The 14,948-nt window shown below is 39.7% G+C and overlaps 1 protein-coding gene across 12 annotated transcripts in view; it reads left to right on the top strand.

Annotated features, from left to right (window-relative positions):
• Positions 1–14,948, top strand: part of DLGAP1 (DLG associated protein 1) — a 1,071,624-nt gene that overhangs the window by 61,257 nt on the left and 995,419 nt on the right. Inside the window, exon 1 of one of the 12 annotated variants that reach the window (XM_070050426.1) lies at positions 8,434–14,130. The exons of the other annotated variants lie outside the window; for them this stretch is intronic. The gene's annotated coding sequence lies outside the window, so the exon portion shown is untranslated. Of the gene's footprint in view, positions 1–8,433; positions 14,131–14,948 lie in introns of those variants that run through there. 12 annotated transcript variants of the gene reach the window in all.

The following is a 14,948-nucleotide window of genomic DNA, read 5'->3' as shown; positions in this document are numbered from 1 at the left end:
TTTGACTGCCTGTGCTTCTGGGGTGTTTTCCAAGAAGTCATTGCCGGTACCTATATCTTGCAGGGTTTTTCCAATGCTCTCTATTAATTTGATTGTGTCAGGTCGTAGATTTAAGTCTTTAATCCATGTTGAGTGAATTTTTGTGTAAGGTGAAAGGTAGGGGTCTTGCTTCATGATTCTGCACATGGAAATCCAATTTTCCCAGCACCATTTATTGAATAGACTGTCCTTGCTCCAGGGAATGGTTTTAGATCCTTGATCAAATATGAGTTGGCTGTAGACGTTTGGGTTGATTTCTGGTGTTTGAGTTCTGTTCCATTGGTCTATCCATCTGTTTCTGTACCAGTACCATGCTGTTTTGATAACAACTGCCCTGTAATATGTCCTGAAATCTGTTATTGTGCTGCCTCCAGCTTTGTTTTTGTTGTACAAGATTGCTTTAGCTATTTGAGGTATCCTGCGTCTCCATATGAATTTCACCATCATTTTTTCCAGATCTGAGAAGAAGGTCTTCAGTATCTTGATTGGGATTGCATTGAATCTATAAATTGCTTTTGGGAGAATGGACATTTTGATGATGTTGATTCTTCCAATCCATGAGCATGGAATATTTTTCCATTTTTTGGTATCCTCTTCTATTTCTTTCTTTAAGATTTTGTAATTTTCATCGTAGAGATCTTTAACGTCCTTGGTTAAGTTTATTCCAAGGTATTTGATTGTTTTTGTAGCTATTGTGAATGGGATTGATCTTAGCAGCTCTTTCTCAGTCATGGCATTGCTTGTGTATACAAAGGCTGTTGATTTTTGTGCATTGATTTTATATCCTGTTACTTTGCCAAAATCTTCTATGAGTTCCAATAGTCTCCTAGTAGAGTTCTTTGGGTCGCCTAAATAAAGAAGCATATCATCTGCAAAGAGGGATAGTTTGAGTTCTTCCTTCCCAATTTGTATCCCTTTAATTTCTTTTTCTTGTCTGATGGCTCTGGCTAGAACTTCCAGAACTATATTGAATAGCAGTGGTGAGAGTGGGCATCCCTGTCTGGTACCAGATCTCAGTGGAAATGCTTCCAACTTTTCCCCATTCAATAGGATGTTGGCTGTGGGTTTTTCATAGATTGCTTTGATTGTATTGAGGAATGTTCCTTCCAAACCCATTTTGCTTAGAGTTTTCATCATGAACGGGTGTTGTATTTTATCAAATGCTTTCTCGGCGTCTATTGAGATAATCATATGGTTTTTCTTCTGCAGTCTGTTAATGTGGTGTATCACATTGATTGTTTTGCGCACATTAAACCATCCCTGCATACCAGGGATAAATCCCACTTGGTCTGGGTGGATGATCTTTCTGATGTGTTGTTGCATTCTATTGGCGAGAATTTTATTGAGGATTTTTGCGTCTATGTTCATCAGGGATATTGGTCTGTAATTCTCTTTCAATGCTGCATCTTTTTCCAGCTTAGGAATTAAGGTGATCCTGGCTTCACAGAAAGAATTTGGGAGGACCCCCCCTTTTTCGATTGTTCTGAATAGTTTGAGAAGAATTGGAGTCAGTTCTTCTTTAAATGTCTGGTAGAATTCAGCAGTGAATCCATCTGGTCCTGGGCTTTTCTTTGTTGGGAGGGCCTTTATTACTGTTTCAGTTTCTGTCTCAGTTATGGGTCTGTTTAGGTTTTCGATGTCTTCCTGGTTCAATTTAGGTAGATTGCATGTGTCCTGGAATCTATCCATTTCTGATAGGTTTCCCTGTTTGCTGGCATACAATTCCTTGTAGTAATTTCTGATGATTCTTTTTATTTCTGTGGTGTCTGTTGTTACGTTTCCTTTTTCATCTCTGATTTTATTGATTTGGGTCTTTTCTTTTCTTAGTTAGTTGGGCCAATGGGGTGTCAATTTTGTTTATTTTTTCAAAAAACCAGCTCCTCGTTTGGCTGATTTTTTGGAATGTTTTTCTTGATTCAATCCTGTTGATTTCTTCTCTGATTTTAATTATTTCTCTTCTCCTACTAGATTTGGGTCTGGTTTGCTGTAGGTTTTCTAAATCCTTGAGGTGAATTGAAAGCTCATCTATTTGGTGCCTTTCCAATTTCTTGATGTAGGCACCTATTGATATAAACTTTCCTCTTAACACTGCTTTTGCTGCGTCCCATAAGTTTTGGTATGTTGTGCTGTTATCCTCATTTACTTCCAGAAAGTTTTTGATTTCTCTTTTGATTTCTTCTATGACCCATTGTTCATTCAGGAGCATGTTGTTCAATCTCCATGTGTTTGCGTATGCTCTAGGGATTCCTGAGTTGCTAATTTCCAACTTCCTTCCTTTATGGTCTGAGAAGCTGGATGGTATGATTCTAATTCTTTTGAATTTGCTGAGACTTGCTTTATGGCCTAGTATGTGGTCAATCCTAGAGAAGGTTCCATGTACTGCTGAGAAGAATGTAAAATCTTTAGCTGTAGGATTAAAAGTTCTGTAGATATCTGTTAGATTCATTTGGGCTATAGTGTCGTTTAAATCTACTGTATCCTTGTTGATCTTCTGTCCTGTTGATGTGTCTATTTCTGAGAGTGGAGTATTGAAGTCCCCCAGTACTATTGTGTTGGGGTCTAAGTCTCCCTTTAAGTCCGTTAACAAATCTTTTAGATAAACCGGTGCCCTGTAGTTAGGTGCATATACATTGATAATTGTTATATCTTCCTGTTGAATTGACCCCTTAATCATTATATAGTGTCCCTCTTTGTCTCTCTTAACAGTTTTTGTGGTAAAGTTTATATTGTCCGATATTAAGATGGCTATGCCCGCTCTTTTTTCATTTCTGTTAGCATGGTATATCTTTCTCCAGCCTTTCACTTTCAGTCTGTATGGATCTTTGTTGGAAAGATGTGTTTCTTGTAGGCAGCAAATAGATGGGTTTTGTTCCTTAACCCAATCAGCCAATCTGTGTCTTTTAACTGGACAGTTCAGGCCATTAACGTTCATTGTGACTAATGATAAGTGGTAACTTTGCCCTGCCATTTGCCAAAGATAAGTTCTAATATATGCTTTGAATTCCCTGTGATCTTTTGCTGTGAGGTTTCCTTCCTTTACCTCCTTTCATATTGATGACCATGTTTCTGTGTTTCTGTGTGCAACACATCTTTAAGCATCTTTTGCAGGGCTGAACAAGTGGTGACAAATTCTTTCAATTTCTGTTTGCTATGAAAAGTCTTTATTTCACCTTCATTCACAAATGATAGCTTTGCAGGACATAATATTCTGGGCTGGCAGTTTTTCTCTTAGTACCTGGGCTATATCTCGCCATTCCCTCCTAGCTTGTAGGGTTTCTGATGAGAAGTCAGCTGTGAGTCTGATTGGAGATCCTCTGAGAGTAATCTGATGTTTCTCTCTTGCACATTTTAGGATCTTTTCTTTCTGTTTCACTGTGGAGAGTTTAATTACAACATGTCGTGGTGAGGATCTCTTTTGGTCGTGTTTATTAGGGGTTCTATAAGCTTCCTGTACTAGGATTTCTCTGTCCTCCAAACCTGGGAAATTTTCTGCTAATATCTCACTAAAAAGGTCTTCTAATCCTTTCTCCCTCTCCATACCTTCAGGAACTCCTAGAACTCGAATATTGGGTTTTTTAATAGTATCCTGAAGATTCCCAACAATATGTTTTAGATTTCTAATTTCCTCTTCCTTATTTGGTCTGACTGTATCCTTTCCTGTTCTCTGTCTTCTAAGTCTGATATTCTCTCTTCTGTTTCACCCATTCTGTTTGTAAGGCTCTCTAATGTGTTTTTCATTTGATCTATTGAATTCTTCACTTCATTATGATTTCTCGTCACTATCACAGTTTCCTGTTGTACTAGTTGTTTCATTTCATTTTGATTCCTCCTTAATATTTCATTTTCATGAGAGAGATTTTCTATCTTGTCCATTAAGGATTTCTGTAGTTCAAGAATTTGTTTTTGAGAACTTCTTAATGTTCTTATCAATTTTTTGAGATCTGCTTCTTGCATTTCTTCTATGTCATCATCTTCATAATCTTGAATTGGGGTGTCTTTTTCATTTGGGGGCATCATAGTGACTTCCTTGTTTTTATTACCTCAGTTTTACGTTTGTTATTTGGCATATTGGAGAAATTTGGTTGCTTCACTGTGGTGCTTTTTCTTGTTATACTATGATTCTAGATTAAGTGGACTGTCTGTTTTTGATGGAGCCTTAGAGGCTTGAGATGGGTGTGGCCTGAGAGCTCTGTTTGGTGTGCCAAAGGTGACACTCCCAGGTTAGGCGTGGTAGATCTCTCTCTCTCTTTCTTTCTTTGATTCAAAAGGGAAGTAATTCCACACAGCTGAATGAAGTTGGAGGTAGTTATCAGGTAAATGATATACCCACAGGAGCCAGAGATCGGAAGCTCTTTCCCAAGGATCCCACAGGGAATCTGTTCTGCCCTCAGAGTGGGCTCAAATTCTCCTTCAGTCTCCCACTGGGTTGCCAAAGTTACGGAATTGTAGCGTCTCTGGAGAGTACTCACGTGAATTCCGTGAGTTCTCTCCCCCACCGTCTCTTTTTTCACAGTCTCAGTTCAGTAGCACCACAAATTTACTAGGTCCTAATCTCCTGTTAATTCACCCCGCCTAGAGTCAGATTTTTCTGCTAGGCTCAGGGCCGGTGCAGACCTGAGGTCACTCTGCTTATGACGTATGTCCAAGATGGCGCCTGCTCTTCGTCTTGCTCGCCTTTGCGAGGTGAGTGGATAGAGAGAAACCCATGTCCGTATCAGTCACTTTTTTTTTTTCTCTCTCTCTCTCTCTTCTGGTTAGCCTGGTGAACTTTTCCCCCTGGGTCGTTCCCTCTAGTCTCCTCTTTCCGCTTGCCTGCCGGTGTCTCTGGCTATTGAGGTTCGGCTCACCTCGCGTTCCAGCGCTGGTGTGTTGAGTCTGCTACTGGTGTCCCGAACTGTGGGCTCCCACGCTCTCCACGCAGGTCCACTGTGAATCACGCGTTCCGGAAGAGTTTCTTCTGCTGTTTCCTCCCCTACTCTTCCTTGAATCTGCAGTATCTCCACTTTTATTAAACTATCTCTCCCCAGACTATCAGTGTGCTCCCTTCCTATTCTGCCATCTTGCCTCCTCCCATCCATTAATCACAAGCAGCATTATTTTTACAACGAAAAATAATTTTAAAAACGTAAATATTAGGTTTAAAGATTCAAGTTTTCTTTACACCTTTTATTCAGCCAGAGTCTATGAACACTTACTGAGAAATTGTAGAACTGATTTTGATAAAGAGTTTTGTGTTGTAAACTCTAATAGACATTGGTTGGGCTCCACTTCTAGCTGACATTAATGGTTGAAATTTTAAATCTGGCTATTGAATCTTTGAGGATGCTTCTACTGAAGTTAGTAACTTGATTTTCTGCTTTTTGCGTGATTTACTCAACCTGATATTTTGCTTAATGGTGTCTAGACTGAAATAACTGGGAAGATTTTTCCATAATTTACCTTATACAAGAAAAAAGTTGACTTGTAGTGGGTATGAAAACAAGGAAACAAGGACCTGTAATGTTTTCACAAATAGTGAACTTCTATTGATAGGGCTAGTTAAGGGAAAGGAAATTTTTGAAACTTTGGCGCCAGAGAGGATGGTTTTATAGCAGTAATTATTCAAGTATTTTCCCCAACCTGTACCATCAGTGTGCATGGAGCTTGTTCAGAATTGCAGATTCTCAGGGCTGATGTTGTGGTGCACCAGGCTCAGCCACCCCCTACAACATTGGTGTCACATATGAGTGCTGGCTGAAGTCCCAGTTGCTCAACTTCTGATCTATCTCCCTGATAATGTATCTGAGAAAGCCCTGGAAGATGGCCCAAGTACCTGGGTCCCCAGCTACATGGGAGACTGGGATGAACTTCCTAGCTCCTGGCATGCTTCAGCACTGGCCCTTGTGGCGATTTGAGGAATAAGCCAGTGAAGGGAATATTTCTGTCTCTCTTTTTTTATGTCTCCCTCTCACTCTTCACTCCCTTCTCTGTAAGTTTGCCTTTTTTTCAGACTGACTTATTTATTTGGGAGAGAGAAGGGGAGAGAGGAGGGCAAAGAGACATCTTTCATCCACTGTGCTAGTTTACTCCCCACATGGTGACAACAGTCAGGACTGGGCCAGGCCAAAGCCAGGAGTCAGGAACTTCATGTGGGTCTCCCATGTGGGTGCTGGGCTCTAAGTACTTGGGCCATCTTCTGCTTTTCCAGGCACATTCGCAGGGAGCTGGATGAGAAGTGGAGCAGCTGAGACTCAAACTGGTACCCATATGGGATGATGGCACTGTAGGTGACAGCTTAACCCACTGTGCTACAGCACCAGCCTAATTCTGCCTTTCAAATCTGTAAAAATGTGTAGATTTTCAGGCACCACCCCAGATCTGCTGAATCTGAAGCTTAGGGGTTTGGCCTCGCCATTAGGTGTAAGGAGCACTGCAGGTGATTCTGATCACACTGAAGTTTGGGAACCGCTGTTACAGGGCATAGTTTGTGCCAAATTTGATGTGAGTTTTTCAACATTTGAAGTATGCTGCACCTGTTTAAACCTCCTTTCTCATTAGTGAAAACCAGAAATGACCGATTAGATTTACCAATCAGTAGCTATTGTGATTGCACATCCTCCCACTTGTTCCAGCCTATTGAATTTTTAAAAAGTTTTTCCAGGGCCGGCACCATGGCTCAATGGGCTATTCCTCCGCCTGCAGCGCTGGCCCACTGGGTTCTAGTCCCAGTCGGGGCGCAGGATTCTGTCCCGGCTGCTTGTCTTCCAGGCCAGCTCTCTGCTGTGGCCTGGGAGTGCAGTGGAGGATGGCCCAAGTGCTTGGGCCCTGCACCCCATGGGAGACCAGGAGAAGCACCTGGCTCCTGGCTTCGGATCAGCGCGGTGCGCTGGCCGCAGCGGCCATTGGGGGTTGAACCAACAGAAAAGGAAGACCTTTCTCTCTGTTTCTCTCTCTTACTGTCCAGTCTGCCTGTCAAAAAAATTAAAAAAAAAATAAAAAGTTTTTCCAGTATTGCTTTATTCTGGTCTGGTTGGGTTGCCATGATATCAGCAGCTCTCAGATCTGTTTTCCTAGCTTCTGTCTACATCATCTCATTGTGTACCTTCTCACTCACATCCATTGTGCCTGTTTCAGCTGCTGTGGAAGGTAATTTTTGTGTCCACCAGATGCTTCTTGCAGAATCCTCCAAAGGACTTTCTGTATATGTATCTTAATGTTTCTTTCATGTCCCTTTAATTTAGTGACATACAAATACTGCCTCTAAAAATACATGGACACTATCAGAGCTAACCTGACAGCTTTCTCTTGGTCTTGATCAGCCTCTCAGTGGCCCAGCCCTTCTCGGAAGCCATCTTCCACCCACCCATTATCAGATGCTATAGCAGCAGTTAGAAACTTCGCCTGTCCTTCCTCTGTTTAGAACAATGGCAGGAGAAGAATCTCCTACATATAGGTCAAAACTTGACTGTTTTGCAGAATGTTTCAAGTCAGCTTTTCCTTAGCTAAAATCAGCCTGAATCAGCTACCTGTTAACATCTTGTCCAAATCTGACTGTCTCCTATAGTCCTAAATGGCAAACAGGCACCACATTTGGCTACCACATGTGTGATACAGGTGTCCCTGTAGATGCTGGGTTTTGGCATCTCCAGAGCTTTTCCTCAGCCCAGGTTTTGCTAATGATACTTTCAGGGCCATCTGAGACTTGACATGCCTACCTTTGGACCCAAATCATGTTGCTAGTTAGTATGCAGAACAATTAAACCTTACTTACACACATATGCAGGGAATTCAAAAAGTTCATGGAAAGTGGAATTAAGATAATTTGAATTTGGTGTAAAATAGTTTGCTATAAGAATTTTTTTTTTTAATTTATTTGAGAGTTACTGTCACAGAGAGAGTGAGAGAAAGAAAGTTCTTCCATTCACTGGTTCACTACCCAAATGGCTACAATGGCCAGAGCTGAACCTATCTGAAGCCAGGAGTCAAGAGCTTCATCTGGATCTCCACATGGGTGCAGGGGCCCAAGTATTGGACCATCATCTACTGATTTCCCAGGCCATACCAGGAGCTGGATCCGAAGAGGAGCATCTGGGATGTGAACCAGTACCCATTTAGCCTGTTGGTGCTGCAGGTGGAGGCTTAACCTACTACACTACAGCCCTGGCCCCTCTGTGAGCTTTTTTTTTTTTAATTTTTTATTTTATTTTTTTTATTTTTTGACAGGCAGAGTGGACAGTGAGAGAGAGAGAGACAGAGAGAAAGGTCTTCCTTTGCCGTTGGTTCACCCTCCAATGGCCGCCGCGGCCGGCGCGCTGCGTCCGGCGCACCGGGCTGATCCAATGGCAGGAGCCAGGAGCCAGGTGCTTTTCCTGGTCTCCCATGGGGTGCAGGGCCCAAGCACCTGGGCCATCCTCCACTGCACTCCCTGGCCACAGCAGAGAGCTGGCCAGGAAGAGGGGCAACCGGGACAGAATCCGGCGCCCCGACCAGGACTAGAACCCGGTGTGCCAGCGCCGCTAGGCGGAGGATTAGCCTAGTAAGCCGCGGTGCCGGCCCCATCTGTGAGCTTTTTAAAGACCCTCTATAAGCATGGATTTCCAAAAAAATCTTTAATCAAAATAAGCATCTTTTAAATACATTGTTCTATGATCTTTTAGAATTAACCTCACACATATTTATATGTAAAAGGAAGGAAGGCAAGACTTGGGGATACCGGCCAATTACAGAATAGGTTCTTTAGTAACACATAACTTGAAGAGTTTCCTTCTTTTTCCCCCTCCCTTTCCAATTTCTCTTTCTATGCCCACCTGCTTCTCTACCTGACTCTCTTAAGTAAGCCTGCATCTTCCTGGCAGGCATTGGCTCTGTGGTTAAGATGCTCTTGTGACACCTGCGTCTCATATGGGAGTACTGTGCCTGGGTTCCAGGTCTAATTCTCCTTCACATTCTAGCATCCTGATGAACATCATGAGAGGCAGCAAGTGACGCTCAAATCTTAAACACATAGGTCCTTGTCACCCACAGTAGAGGCCCAAACTGGGCGTTAGACTGAAGGTTTCAGCCTGGCCCAGCCCTGGTTATAATGGGCATTTGGGTAGTGAATCAGGAGATGAAAGGTCTTTGTCTATCTCTATGTGTCTTTCTGCTTTGCAAATACATAAAGATAAATAAACTTTATTTTTTTTAAAAGACGGCCTACTTTTCCATCTGCAATTTAAAAGAAAAACATAATCATCATGTAGTTTGGAATTAATTGGAATGAGGCAGAGAACTGGTTTTACTTCCAACAATTTTGACAAAGGATTTCAGAGAAAATAAGGGAAAAACAGTTTCTTAGGACACCATAAAATGTGACAAATAAAATACTTGGATGAGTTAGTATGTTTATATTTATTTCTCAACTCGTTAGCTTTGGAGAAAATAAGCCTCTGACTCAGATTAATCATCTGTAAAATGGCATAATAATACTTATTTTACAGTGGTTTTTTTTGTGCTAGATGCAATTAATATATAATACACATAAGTAGACTTCTAAACAGTAGTTGCTGTCATTTGTAACTCTTGGTTTTAGAAATTCCTGTTGTAGTAGGTGAAACATATTTGAAACATAGAAATAATTCCCATACTTGTAAATAGTTTTTTAAAGTAGGAGTATATCCTTAACAGTTGGACATGGAAGTAAGAAGTCAAAAAGATGTTATGAAATCACCTTCCCTGAAAGTCTTTAAAATAGGTCATATTTGATCTGGAACAGTCTAGCTTGTCTTAGATGGCTAAACTCTTAAAAATTCTTTCATGTTGTGAGATTTACAGACTTATCCCTGGCCTAATGGACACATAGAAAACTGGCTGAGGAACCCAGATGAAAGCGAAAGGACAACAGTTGCTCTCCATTTGTGAATCTCCAGTGTTTGTGAAGTGGTACCTATATTTACCTCGCAGTAGCAGCAATCATGCTTTCAACTTCCATCCCATAATCATCTTTCATCAGTTTCAAAACATTTTCTGTAATTCTGTTAAGTTAATAGACATCACAGGCCTGCTCAACTTTGAATTGGTAAACAATTTATCCAGCATAGAGCAGGGCTAGGCATGTGAAATTCAGGTTGGTACATCCACAGCATATCTGTTAAACAGAAATGTAGTTTCTCCCTTGACTGTATTTGACTTCAGCAGCTAAAGTAAATGGGAAAAATGAACAGTAATATTTTAACTAATAAAAATTTTCTTTGCCTTATTAAAGCCCTTTTTTCTATATTCCTTCATAGAAACAGTGAAAACAAATTAGAATTTTTGGAAGGTGCTGTTAGATGTTGCCTATTTGGTGTATTTAAAATGCTTTAACACCACACAGTTCATTTTTTCTGCTTGCTTCACATGGATCTGCCTTATCCCCCAATATGGTTTTATATGCCTTACGGTTCTGAATACATACTAAGAATGTATAAATTTGTTGACTTTAAATTAGTACTTGATTTATATTGGTATTGCTGAAAATACATATGGCAGGAACAACACACTCCTGAATACATACACCCAAACTAATAACCACGCTGTATGTAGCTCCATTCCTATTGAGAATTTATACCTTAGGAAGCCATTAAATCTTAAACATAAAAGTACACAGTAAATTAGAGAAACACTGATGAATGATCTGTAAAACAGCTTTTTTTTTTTCACTCACAAACCCTTCTTGATAACCAGATAAAAATGTTATGCCAAAAAATGTAGATCTAAGAAAGTTTCACCTATGGCAGATTAATTTGAATTGTAAATACCACTGGCTCCTAAAATATGGTAAGATAAATCTGCAGAATTATCTTTGTATCCTTCTGTATCTTAAAATTTTATCAACTATAAACATAATGGGTGAAATGTTCTAATATTTGCTCTTACAATCCAGGATTCATGGAAGTTTTACTCTATTATTTTGTGACTTATACTATTTATGAAAAAATATCTTGTTACTCCTGTAAGTATAACAAACATATTTGAAAAGTAATTGAGGACTGTTAATGTTATACAAATGCAGGTTGATAATTTCAAGTGAATGTTATCTATTCAAATAACATGAACTACTTTGATATAAATAAGACGGGGCATATAAGTATATAGAAGTAATTAACCAAATTTTTAAAATGTTATTTTGCAACTTTACCAATTTTAAATGGACTATTTTGAATTTGTACCCAAGGTAAGTATTGGAAACCGAACTAAGGAAATGTGAGGGCATTTCACAAGGTCCATGGAAAAATGGAATTAAAATATGTTTATCTTTGTGCAAAAATCAAAATCTTTGTCTGGCTTTTCTTCACAATATGCATTTTCCATGTTGTTTTTGAGGATCTCTGTACAGTCCTCTGATGATTTGGCAGTGGCTGTTGAGGAAACCATGATTGCAGCAGCTTATTATACTTGTTATTCACTAGGTATTGTACTGAGAACTTTATATGATTTATTTTATTTGCTTCACACACCTACACAACATCTGATCATACAGTTTTTATGTGCCAATGGGACCAGAGCTGAAGTGTGTCTGGCTCCAGGGTCTGTGTTGTTACCTTTTGGTTACCACCACAATTCTGTGATAACTTTCCCTTTTCATTTTTGGTCCTTTCTCTGCTGTACAGTATTGTACAAATTATAGTCTAATCAGCTCAGAGAGTAAGTTATTACAGATTATGTAATAAGGGTTTGGGAAACCATGAGGGAAGCCTAGCCAACTCTCTTTAATTCTGTGAACCACAAACCCTGCCCTCCAGCCTGGTGGCCCTCTTTCCTTCTGGGAGACTGATCTTGCTCTTCCCTTTATGCCTTATATGAATCTGTATTTCCATGTCATAACAAAATACCTAAGGCATGGTAATGTATAAAGAAAATAATTTTATTTGCTCACAGTTTTGGAGATTCAAGAGCATGGTGCCAACTGTTAGCTTGGCTTTTGTGAGGGTCTCCTTGGGGACATCAAGGCAGGCGCACATGAGAGGATGAGATCCCATGGAGGACCAGAAGTTGGAAAGCAGGGAAGGGCTAGTCTTGTTCTTTTATTACAACTTGTTCTGGAGAGACCAACCAGGGCAGCATCAGGACTGCATTAATCTCTTCCAAGTACAGCACTTTCAAAGCTTTTATTACCTAGCATTAAGCCTTACTTCTTAAAGGTTCCACCACCTCTCAACATCACCACACTGAGGATTAAGCTTACAATACATGGTCCACGGGGCTGGCGCTGTGGCATAGCAGGTAAAGCCACCACCTGCAGTGCCGGCATCCCATATGGGCGCCTGTTTGAGTCCCACCTGCTCCACTTCCTATCCAGCTCTCTGCTATGGCTTGGGAAAGCAGTAGAAGATGGCCCAAGTCCTTGGGCCCCTGCATGCTTGTTGGAGACCTGGAAGAAGCTCCTCGCTCCAGGCTTCGGATCCCCGCAGCTCTGGCTGTTGCAGCCATTTGGGGAGTGAACCAGCAGTTGGAAGACTCTCTGTCTCTCTCTCTCTGTCTCTTTCATTCCACCTTTCAAATAAATAAATCTTAAAAAAAAAAAAAAAGTTTAAAAAAAACACATGGTCCTTTGGGGACAAAGCACATCCAAACCATAGCAGGCCTCTTTTGGCTACATGAAACCCTATTGAATTCTTACTTTCCTCAATGAACAAGCAAAATTGTTCTTGAGGGGGAAGAATCGTCTTTTCTTCAGACACCAAGTACCGATGCTATTCTCAGCCCTGTATGGTTTGTTCTTTAATTTCTGGTAAAGACTCTTTTCCTTACTATCTCTTGGAATTAGGTGCTGAGAATCAACCAAATCTCTTTAATTTTGTAATTTTGGGCAAATTGTTAAGGGTACTTGTTCTAAAAAGTTGTGCTGGTTCCTGTCCTGGGGCTGGATTTCCTGGTGGTTGTTCTCTTCCAAAAAGTGAGGATGATGGCTCTTTTGATGACCTGATCCTTGTGTCTTTGTGGAATAGGCTTGGTATACAGAAACTTCCTCCATTTTTTCTTTTCTTTACACTCCTTTTCCTCAGACTTGGAATTGAGTGTTAAATTTTTATTTCGTCTTACTGATTAATATAGACAAAACCATCTAGGAGAGACTAACACAACATTTTTCAAGTATCTATAAACAATTTCTGAGCTCTTGTCTACAACCTGTGGAGTCAGAATATCTGTTAGTGTATCTAGGTTAAGCTCAGGGTGTGTCCACCATTTTCTGTGTTCTGCAGGCCCCATATTTTTTGGGTAGATAGATCTTGAGTCTCCCTCAAGTAGCCTGTGTCACTTTTCTAATGGTCTAGAGTGAGAATGCAAGTGATCTTGAATTTGTCTTTCTCCCAGTGTTTAGAAAGATTGCATTTGTCCCAGCTCATGCATTCAGTGTTACTTGGGTTATTTGACTAAAATTGTTGGTGTATTCCTTTCTGGTATTGAATAGAGACTTTAGAGTAGCCCCTGTTTTCCATACATGTGGAGTTTTATAATTTAATGAGTATTGGATTAAGTAGATTTTGTTAACGTTTGTAGTATTCACAGATAATTATGTTGGAAAATACATTTTTGCCTCAAAGTACATATTTTATTTATTTACATTTACCAGAAAAATTATTCATTTCATCTTGCCTGAATCTGTCTCCATCCATACCTGTTAATTAATGATGGATATTTTTAGAGGACCCATGCCATACCCAACAGGATTACTAGGGCAGAAAACCATCAGCACTGAGTTTTCACACTGTAGTGTACACTAGTAATGATTGTTTAAAAAGTGAGACAAAATCTTGTTATTTGACTTCATATATGTTTATCTTTATTTTTTATGACCAAGGAGAGAGCAATACTTGCCTCCCTAATTTTTTTAGAGAGACTAACAGGTATATAAAAAAGGAAAAGAGATAAGATTAAATAAAAGTTAATGTTCCATCGGAATTTTATCTTTCTTCCTTTTTATTTTATATGGTGATTGGGGAAATGTGAGCTTAGCTAAGGAATTCCAACTGCAGTACACTATCTCTCTTTTATAACAGGTGTTTTCTGTTGGAATACTTGTAAGTTGTGTATAAATCTCAAATGAAGACTGAAAATTAGCAAGTGGAAAATTAACATCAAAATGTTTTGGTATGTAAAAAAGACTATCCTGGATTTCTTTGACTGCATACTGTTCCCGAACTACTCTGGGGAAGATTTGATTTTACTTCTAGGAAGCTGTTAACTTTCTGTATCAAAAGGCAATTCAGCATGGTGGGGCCTATTGAAGTTATTCCTGATGTCTATCTCTTGTTTGCTTCGCTTGTTCTAGTTGAGCACTCCTTATAGTCAACAGATGACTACTAAACACTGTAAAGCAATTTATGAAATCTTTCAAGTGGGAAGAAATCTGAAAATGTCACTACTGGCATCAGAATGCCGTGAATTTCCCTGATTGCCAAAATCTTGATTTCTAAAAATAGAACTGTTCCCACCTACATAAAAAATTATCTGATTCATTGGGAGAGGAATTTATAACACAAGGGAAATTATAATAATGAAACTGAAGTTTTCATTTCAGAAGCTGCTTTTTCATGAATAATAAAACTAATTCTTTCAGAAAGCAATGGAAGCCAGCAATCAGAGACATTCCATTATGGGGATTTTCCCCCTCCTAACACTTCTCCAAGGGAATTTTTCTACTTGCAAGTACATCTTTCTGTGTTGTTTTATAGTTTAAATGTTGTCATCTAAACAATTACTTAGATTAGAAGTGAATTTTTTTCAGGATGCCAAGGAAGTAGTGCATGAATCAAAAGGGAATAAATTTGCTTTTAAATCCTTATCATCTCACACATCCTCAATAGTTCCTTGTGTTCTCCTGAAAAAATAAGAGTAGACTATGCTACTTATTAAAATTTCACCCATTTATTAGCAACAGGAAAATCTGTTTTGTGACTGTGTACTTC

This window comes from Oryctolagus cuniculus, chromosome 10, assembly GCF_964237555.1.
Source record: "Oryctolagus cuniculus chromosome 10, mOryCun1.1, whole genome shotgun sequence".
Classification (NCBI taxonomy): Eukaryota; Metazoa; Chordata; class Mammalia; order Lagomorpha; family Leporidae; genus Oryctolagus; species Oryctolagus cuniculus.
The sequence above is the reverse complement of the archived record's forward strand: the minus strand, read 5'-3'. Positions and strand labels throughout refer to the sequence as shown.